Source organism: Phalangium opilio, unplaced genomic scaffold (genome assembly GCF_054372755.1).
Source record: "Phalangium opilio isolate 3A_F unplaced genomic scaffold, DU_Popi_V2 ptg000106l_1, whole genome shotgun sequence".
Classification (NCBI taxonomy): domain Eukaryota; kingdom Metazoa; phylum Arthropoda; class Arachnida; order Opiliones; family Phalangiidae; genus Phalangium; species Phalangium opilio.
Genome location: NW_028324208.1, coordinates 271,959 through 281,888, shown reverse-complemented (window position 1 = coordinate 281,888; position 9,930 = coordinate 271,959). Strand labels below are relative to the sequence as shown.

Here is a 9,930-nt window from a genome sequence, read left to right as displayed (position 1 = left end):
GTATAAATTAAGGCTACATTTTCTGCAGCTCGAAAAACGCGAAAATTTCACAGAAATTCCAGAACTGCAAATTGTCTGCCGTTTCTACATTTTCTGTTTATTATCTGTTAATTGTCTATACTCGCAGAAATATGCAGCGCGATTCTGCAAACGCGATGCAAAAGTAGAAATAACAGCTGCTAGTTTAAAACTGTAATTTGACCACAGTTATAGACATGTTATAGTTCTGCAAAAATGATGGAAAAGTAGAAATCCAGCTGCCAATTTAAAACTGCAATTTGACTATATTTATTGACATGTTACAGGTCTGCAAAAGTGATGAAAAAGTAGAAATACCAGCTGCTAGTTTAAAACTGCAACTTGACCACATTTATAGACATGTTACAGGCCTGCAAATGTGATGGAAAAGTAGAAATCCAGATGCCATTTTAAAACTGTAATATGACCATATTTATAGACATGTTACAGGTCTGCAAAACTTATGGAAAAGTAGATATTCAGCTGCCAATTTAAAACTGTAATTTGACCATTTTATAGACATGTTACAGGTGTGCAAAAGCGATAGAAAAGTAGAAATACCAGAAGCTAGTTTAAAACTGTAATTTGACTACATGTATAGACATGTTACAAGTCTGAAAAAGTGATGGAAAAGTAGAAATCCAGCTGCCAATTTAAAACTGCAATTTGACCATATTTATAGACATGTTACAAGTCTGAAAAAGTGATGGAAAAGTAGAAATCCAGCTGCCAATTTAAAACTGTAATTTGACCATATTTATAGACATGTTACAAGTCTGAAAAAGCGATGGAAAAGTAGAAATCCAGCTGCCTATTTAAAACTGTAATTTGACCATATTTATAGACATGTTACAAGTCTGAAAAAGCGATGGAAAAGTAGAAATCCAGCTGCCTATTTAAAACTGTAATTTGACCATTTATATAGACATGTTACAGGTCTGCAAAAGTGATGGAAAAGTAGATATTCAGCTGCCAATTTAAAACTGTAATTTGACCATTTTTATAGACATGTTACAGGTGTGCAAAAGCGATAGAAAACTAGAAATACCAGATGCTAGTTTAAAACTGTAATTTGACTACATGTATAGACATGTTACAAGTCTGAAAAAGTGATGGAAAAGTAGAAATCCACCTGCCAATTTAAAACTGCAATTTGACCATATTTATAGACATGTTACAAGTCTGAAAAAGTGATGGAAAAGTAGAAATCCAGCTGCCAATTTAAAACTGTAATTTGACCATATTTATAGACATGTTACAAGTCTGAAAAAGCGACGGAAAAGTAGAAATCCAGCTGCCTATTTAAAACTGTAATTTGACCATTTATATAGACATGTTACAGGTCTGCAAAAGTTATGGGAAAGTTGAAATCTAGCTTCCAATTTAAAACTGTAACTATTCAACATTTATAGACATATTGCAGGTATTCAAAAGTAGAATTTCCTACTTTTGAATACCTGCAATATCTGTCTAAATGTGGTTAAATTACAGTTTTAAATTGGCAGCTGAATTTCTACTTTTCCATCACTTTTGCAGACCTGTAACATGTCTATAAAAATGGTCAATTTAGGTCAAATTAAAGTTTTAAATTGGCAGCTGTATTTCTACTGTTCCATCACTTTTGCAGACCTGTATCATATCTATAAAAACGGTCAAATTACAGTTTTAAACTAACAGCTGGTATTTCTACTTTTGCTTAGCGTTTGCAGAATTGCGCTGCATATTTCTGCCAGGCTAGACAGTTAACAGTTAACAAACAGAATATGAAGAAACGGCAGTCAATTTGCAGTTCTAGAATTGCTGTGAAATTTTCCCGTTTTTTGAGCTGCAGAAATGTAGCCTTAATGTATACCTATTACAGCGTGGTAGCGATAAAAAAAGCGCGTATGCAGATGAATTACAGCTTAAAATTTTTGTACGGGAAGTCAACTTCGAGCGCACCCTAAATTTTTATCTGCTTCTGTTAGGCATTAATATTACTGCTTTTATTTTTCTAAAATTTGAATAAAGAATTGGTTAGGCCTAAAAAGGCATCTTAAAAAAGCTTTACTCATTCATCTTAATAAAATCTTTTGATCTAATACTGTCACGTCTCGATCCTAAAAATATTTAAACCACCATAAAAGATAGAAAATTGAAACATTTTTTGGTCATAAATGGGCCAGTATTGTATATACAGTTATCAAAAGTTTATCAGATATGTTTCAATAAGTATGACACTGCCTATACTTCGTAATGCTAGAGACTTACTGAGAGCTAGTTCGAGAATGACGCGAGAATTGAATACACTCGGTTTTGCAGTCCAACTTCCTATTTAGCCTTATTAAGCCTTTGACAATGGCTCAACAGGCGTCGCTTTACGAGAATATGACGTTTCACCTACACCACTTCATGAAGTAACCAGTGACAAACTTATGGAACACATCTTACGAACTTATGCAGTTATGTTTAAGGTGTATCCAATACTAACAAAATAAGGATTCCAAGCTTTCAAAGGTGTTGGCAGTCAAGTTCTATAGATTCAAAACCTAATAAAATAAGAGTTACTTCTATTTGAGGTAAAAAGTCGTAGAAAAACAATTTTTCATCCAAAAAAAGTAAATAAAATTAATTTCAGTTTATTTTAGTGATTTTATTCCAGTTTTTGAGACCAGACCTAGCTTTCTATGTGTGTGTGCATGTGTGTGTTTGTGGCCCCGGGTACACGAAAAACAAGCGTGGATAGAAACCGATTAAGACAAGATCTACTATCACCATGGCGCTCGAAATGTGAAGGAAATTGCGAACCAAAGTACTTTAGCGCTATCATATAAGTCTACAGCAGTTTTCCTGGTTGCGAATAGACGTAAAACAAGCCTGTCGGGACCCTTCCCTTCAGTTGTAATCGGTTTTTAGCTACAAGTTTTAAAGACTTTTTCGATTATGTTCTGTGAGTGTGTATGTTGTGGATGTTAGATAGACGAAAAGACCTTTTTAGCTAGATGTGGTAAGAACTTGTACATGTACCTAAACAGTTGGACCATCTCAGATATTACTTTAGCAAGTCAGAAAAGCGTGTATTCAGATAAATTACAGCTTAATATTTTTGTAAGGGATGAGTACAAGTTGGGAATCCAAAATAAACCTCTCCAAGTCGAGACGCAATTTAGAGGCTATTTTTAAATATTAAAAAAAATATAATTGATACTTATTAATTTAATCGTCATTAATTTACCTTAATTCTAGTTAAATCGTTTTAAGGAACTTTATTCCTAAAATAATTTTAAACATAGCTATTGTTGACGTTTGAACTCAAGCGTAAGCCTCTTTAAATTTTTTTGGAAATTTAGGGTATATAAGGCGACTGATTCACAATAATTGATAGGAAAACCCGCAATGACCCTGCAAAGCATCTGAAACGCGCCTGCAATGATCCTGCAAAGAATCTGAAATGCACCTGCAATTATCCTACAAAGTATCTGAAATGCACCTGCAATGATCCTGCGAAGTATCTGAAATGCACCTGCAATGATCCTGCGAAGTATCTGAAACGCATCTGATATTATTCCACAAAGTATCTAAATCGCACCTGCAATGATCCTACAAAGAATCTGAAACGCGGCTGCAATGACCCTGCAAAGTATCTGAAACGTACCTGCAATTATCCTACAGAGTATCTGAAATGCTCCTGCAATGATCCTGCGAAGTATCTGAAACGCGGCTGCAATGATCCTACAAAGTATCTGAAACGCACCTGCAATTATCCTACAAAGTATATGAAAAGAGCCTGCAATGATCCTGCAAAGAATCTGAAACGCGCCTGCAATTATCCTACAGAGCATCTGAAATGCACCTGCAATGATCCTGCGAAGTATCTGAAACGCACCTGCAATTATCCCACAAAGCATCTGAAACGCAGCTGCAATGACCCTGCAAAGTATCTGAAACGCACCTGCAATTATCCGACAAAGAATCGCAATTGCACCTGTCATTATCCTACAAAGTATCTGAAACGCGCCTGCAATGATCCAATAAAGTATCTGAAACGCGCCTGCAATGATCCAATAAAGTATCATAAACGCGCCTGCAATGATCCAAAAAAGTATCTGAAACGCGCCTGCAATTTTCCTACAAAGTATCTGAAACGCGCCTGCAATGATCCAAAAAAGTATCTGAAACGCGCCTGCAATTTTCCTACAAAGTATATGAAACGCGCCTGCAATTATCCTAAAAAGTATTCGAAACCCGCCTGCCATTATCCTACAAACTTAGCAATTTCTGACTGTAACATGCATACAATATATCTGGAAGGTACAGTACCTGTAATGAGCCTAAAAACATCCTGATTTCTTTCGGGAGTTACTATTTCCCCTCTGTTTTCTAGCTGTATGGTAGCTATTTTATGACTCTAGAGTAGCTAAATTTTGTATACTGTTGTACTGAGTTTTCCAACGGAAGATATTTTTTCTGCAAAACGTCTAAAATGTTCTGCATTGCTCTCTGGCATGCATCTTAATTTTATCTGAAGTTGAACCTTTTTCAGGTTTATTCCAGTATTTTTCCAGAATATTCCAGTTTATTTGCAATATATTGCAGATTCTAAAAAATCTAATTAACAGCAAAATGCAGCCGTAAATTTTTGTACGGGCCTGCCAAAAGCAGGAACCAATTAAATTGTACGAGGAGGGTGGAGCTAAAACGGATGCCTTACGGAGATAGGCAGAAGAAAAGCAATCATCAAGGGACGTCACTGGTATCGTCCTTTCCTTTAAATATTGTTATATCTGTCCTTACGTGAGCATTACGATAGAAAGAAACGGGGTAGTAAACTATCTGTAGGATGCATTCAAGACAGGTCGACATTATATACATCTCGCAAGATGCAAATACTGAAAGTACTCAGAATTCACAAACATTTTATTCGGTAAATACATAATAAACTATTTAAACAAGTTCCTTTTAGTCGTTAAGAACTGCTAGACATAAAAAAGTGGGTTACGAGAACGTTCGTCGTTAATTTCTTTTAAAGTATCAAATTGAAAAACTCATAATTATTTTTCTTAACTGGAGCGAGATGGATGATATTCATGTTCAGATGAACATTCGTGTAAATGTTAAAAAAAATTGTAGTACACTTTTAAAGCTGAAATCTATTTATTATATTAAAAAGCAGATTAAATGGGCACAAATTGTAACCATATAAATAATACGAATAAAGAACTTGCTGCACAAAAGAGCATCATGAACAGACACTTTTCGATTAAGTTTAAAAAACGTTTCTTGTTACAATTAGTCATTTTTTCTTACTTTTAAAGATACATTCTTCAACTATAGCGACTAATAAGAAATAAAACAATTGTAACGGTTTAATATCTTAGCCAATTTAGATGTTATTTAACCGATAAAAGAAAATTGAATGTAAAATTCTCGAAAATGAATGTTATGACATCGTAGGTGAAAACATCCAGATATTCAATAAAAATTAACCGTATTTCTTCTTAATATAATTTTATCATGATTTCATCCACGTTACTAAGAGTATAAGAATTTACATTTAGACGGTGATAATGACCTCTAGCATACTTTGTAAGGAAAGATCCACTAAAAATTTATTCTAATGTGACATTTTAATGTTAAATACTCGATGAAATCTATAGATTATTCGAGTTCTTACATTACATATACATTATGAAAATGAGCAGCTGAGTGTATTTAGTAAGCGCGATGGCCGAAAACTTAGTTTCTTCATATACTAAGTAAGCCAATTTTTAAATGGTTAAATAAAAAATATTTCTGAAAAGATATTGTAAAGTAAATTGGTTTTACTCAATAGAGAGTTTACCTTCTTACCGAAACGACCTCGAGTTTTATTCACGGGAATTAAAAAACAAACAGTTGGTTTTACATCAGGCTCACGTATTCTTTTGTCATTAACGAGTCTAAAATTCCTCTTGGCGGTGGCAACAAAAAGTGTTATCATGGAGATTATAAGAGCATTACAATATTACACAATGCGACAAATTATATCTTATAGCGGTTTAAAATGAATAAATAAGTAAATTGATTTCACGGTTTATTTTAATGCGAAAATATCCACTTGGTTGCGGTAGTTGCAGCCCAAAATTTAGGCACTGAGAATTAATTGGCCAACGTAACCATAAATGCAGGAGCCTAATTTTCGAGAATTGAACGGGAACGTGAGTCTTTCCTGAAACACTTTGAAAGCTTTATGTGGATGACTTTACGTCAAATTTCTTCCACAATTTAAGAGCCTGTTGAAGAAAAAGAAATTGCTCTATTTAGTTTGTTTACAACTATAAATTTAATCAAAACTTAAATAGCTATGTACCTATTTTTGATCAATCGTGCAAAGTCTCACTACATACAGTACCACTTCAAAGATGAAAACCAATGCAGCCAAAGTGTTTCCAACAACAAAGACTCTAAACACGGGATAGAGAAAGATCAAGTCCATGGGTTCGTCCAATATCAAACTGTCAGACTCGAGCAGGTAATTTTGAGCTTAAAATTTAGCATTAAATAAATGTGTGGAAAGTAGACTAGTCTCAAATATTCTTTCGACACTGTGGGAAAAACAAAGATTAAGTAATGAAAATATCGACGCTTGATTAGAGAATTGGCTACACCAAATTACTATACTAGGAATACTAGCTAAGCTAACCGTTGCTGCTGCAATGCGTAACGTGTAACTGTAGGATACTCCAAAAATTAAAAGTATTCACCTCAAACTATTGACTTCTAATAATTAAAATCTAAAATTATCGTGCTACTTAGACTCGCTTAGGCTCAATATTTTGAGTTGTATAAGTAACGTCATAGAGATCCATGATTAAGTAACTCTTGAATGGAATGGGCCAGCCAATAACGAGCAATTACACTGTGAATTGAACTACTTTAACCTAAGATGATACCCTTTTGTATTTTAACGCGATAATATTTCTGTTGCGAATACATTAAACATTGAGCCTCAGTAAGTTAAAACATTGAGACGTTGACAAAGACATGATGGGAGGTTCCGTAGTGCAAAGCGCTAAACGGAATTAACTATGAACTTAAATACACTACTATGAAGTAAAGTCTCATCAAAATCTCATCATTTCTATAAGGATAGAGATACTAGGGCTGTGCGAGCCTTCATTTTTGGTTTCGAGGCGAAACCCGAGCCTCGCATTTTTTGGTTATCGAGCTTCGAGCCTTAAGCTGCATGTTAAAAAATTGGTTTCGAGCTTTTATCGAGCCTCGAATTTCTTTGGCAAGCTTTAAAGGGTATCAATTTTAGCTCAAAATTTGCAATGCTATTACTTTCAATGACGGTCCTTAATAAAGAAAAAACTTTAATAATTCGTAATTATAAGAGATAGGCTTTTATTTGACTATAATAAAACTTAAATCCTATTATCACTATTCGAAAGTTCTTACGTCTACTGATTATCGCATTGATAGAACATACCAAGCGTATTTTTCTTTACCCAAATGTGGAAGTTAAACTTCAAGCAACTTTAAGAGCCAATCAAATGTGGGCTTACCAAAAGGATGCGAATCTTAAAAACCAGAATTATTTGCTAATGTGCGTGCAACTGAAGCGTCTCAACATTGAGCATATTGTGTTGATGTTAATTCCTGACCTTTAACCTATTCTGGAATCTCACCGCCCGCAGATTTTACTGTTATCGAGCTTTTTACCGAGGCTCGAACACTTTTCGACCTTTTGAAAAGTTGCTTATCGAGTACTCGCATAGGTTTTAGAGATACACTTACTTGTAGTCGATATTTTCCAAGATTTTTCGAGGAATATTTTTGTTGAAAAACATATGGCCGAATGTAGGCTCGTAGGTTTTCTTTCCCACATAAATCCGTCTGTGCCGATCATCCAGTTCCTTCTTTAGTTGAAGTAAATGTCCATGTCCTGAGTCCCAAAACATTTGTTTGTTCAATAATAGCAGCTCTGCCATACGCCAATCGTTTCATAACATTCCGATCATTAAGGAATTTAAATGATTCCCCTCCTTTTTTCGATAAAACTGAATACGCAGAATCGTTTTTCTAAAATTTAAAATGCCGACCATTAATTACTTCTGCGGAGATAATGATAAATTACTGGATAAAAGTAAAGCGTGACTTGCAGCATTTTCCTTTTTTTAGAATTCTAACTTTGGGCGAGCTTTGAAAGAAATTGTTGGAAATAACCAAGGCTTAACGAATAATCTTTGGATTTTCCCTAATTAAGTATAATGAATGTTTTCATTTTCAATATTTTTAAAATATTTTGGGATTCTGGTTTCTTTTAAACTACGTTACCCACCGCCTGACAAATTTTCAGTTGAACTATTTTGAACTGCTCCGCCTCGCATCAAATAAACATTTTATAATCTGTCGCTTTAGAAAAATTATTAGTCTCGTTCAAATCTTTTCTTATTTTTAAGTGTTTGATTGAGATCAGACTATTACTCTAACTTTCAAACGGATTTGAAACTTATTTAATCTCTAATGTTAATTAGAGACTAAAAATTAAAAAATTATCAGCTTCATCCCTTGGTCATGTCTTTGATTTATGAAAGACGCAGCTATTGAACCAAAAGATTTAACTTACGCTCATTAACAGAAAAATTTTGCTTCCCGAACCCATCGTAGGGAAAACGTTAGAAACAGAAATCAAATCTTCAATGGTATCAATTTTTGATGAATGACCAGTCAAAAGTGTTCCAGTCAAATTGCCCGCCCACGCTCAGGTCAGAACCAACGTCACAAAAATCCAAATATATATGCTAAATAGCATTAATGTATAAGAAAGGTGGGCTTTCGACAAAAGAATAAAATGATCTCGAAGAAAATGTGTTGGCCTAATGAATCGAAAGAAATTGTGATTTCTATATGAAACCTTTGATAATTGACACTTGTTTAACATTTGGTTTGCGTATTTCGTTTCGCTATACTTTTATCGGGAGATTTGTACCACCATCGTGGGAATATTGTCACATCATAGGGCGTTCTTGTCTCAGCATCAAAAGGATTTTGTCTGAGGGTGATAAGATTATCAAACATGCTAATTATACGTATCCATGGTGACATCTTGTTCAACTATTTCCCTCAAATTATGATCGCCAGCAAAACGGTTGGCTAAGATGAATATCCGCTAGTAAGGCTAGAAATTGAACAAAGTTTCTATCTTTGAATTTCGTTTTTTCATTTTATTCTATGAGAGCTTTAGCTCTCTTAGATAAGACTTCATACTGACTTTAATGTATAAGGGTGGTTTTTTAATGGATGTAACATTTTTCGTATTATGTTTACTGTTTTGAAAAAATTCTACGGATCTACAATCCAGGCATTGCATATGTGGTTAAAATTTCAAATATATCCATTAATTAGTTTATTTTATAAAAAATAAAGTTGCTAAGGGTGGTTTTCATTTCCATAAAGTTAATCACAGACTTTGACGAGAAACTGGAATTTTTTCCATAGGAATAACATGGGAAAAATTTGCAGTGACAGCCAAAAATTCTCGACCATTTTTTGAAGAATATGTGTTCGATTGGTGTAAAGACGGTTTTAAATGAAAGGTTGAACATTAAACTGGTGCCTTTTGTAGTTTTTTTTAGTAGTATTGTTTTTCATAGTTTTAAATACATACTCAGAATTTCGTTGAATACCCAGAAACTGTGGAACATATGACTTTTTAGTAGTGTGGGTTGGTTAGTCGTTTTACCGCGATTATAGCGAATTTATTTACAATTACACTAGGTAAGCGATCAAAGGTAATTTAACTAGGTTAGCGATCAAGGGTAATTGAACTAACTTAGCGATCAAGGGTAATTGATTAGGTTAGCGATCAAGGGTAATTGAACTAGGTTAGTGATCAAGGGTAGTTGAAATAGGTTAGCGATCAAGGGTAGTTGAAATAGGTTAACGATC

The 9,930-nt window shown here is 34.1% G+C and overlaps 1 long non-coding RNA gene across 3 annotated transcripts; it reads right to left on the bottom strand.

Moving 5' to 3' along the window:
- Positions 1–1,810: 1,810 nt before the first annotated feature.
- Positions 1,811–3,731, bottom strand: LOC149623833 (uncharacterized). 3 transcript variants are annotated; one of them, XR_016374626.1, is made up of 4 exons: positions 3,233–3,731; positions 3,092–3,170; positions 2,988–3,024; positions 1,811–2,913 (listed from the first exon to the last, which is right to left on the bottom strand). It is a non-coding gene; the product is annotated as an uncharacterized LOC149623833 (long non-coding RNA). The 3 variants fall into 3 exon arrangements; XR_016374625.1 differs by lacking the exon at positions 2,988–3,024 and having other exon boundaries at positions 3,025–3,170; XR_016374624.1 differs by having other exon boundaries at positions 1,811–3,024.
- Positions 3,732–9,930: the final 6,199 nt, after the last annotated feature.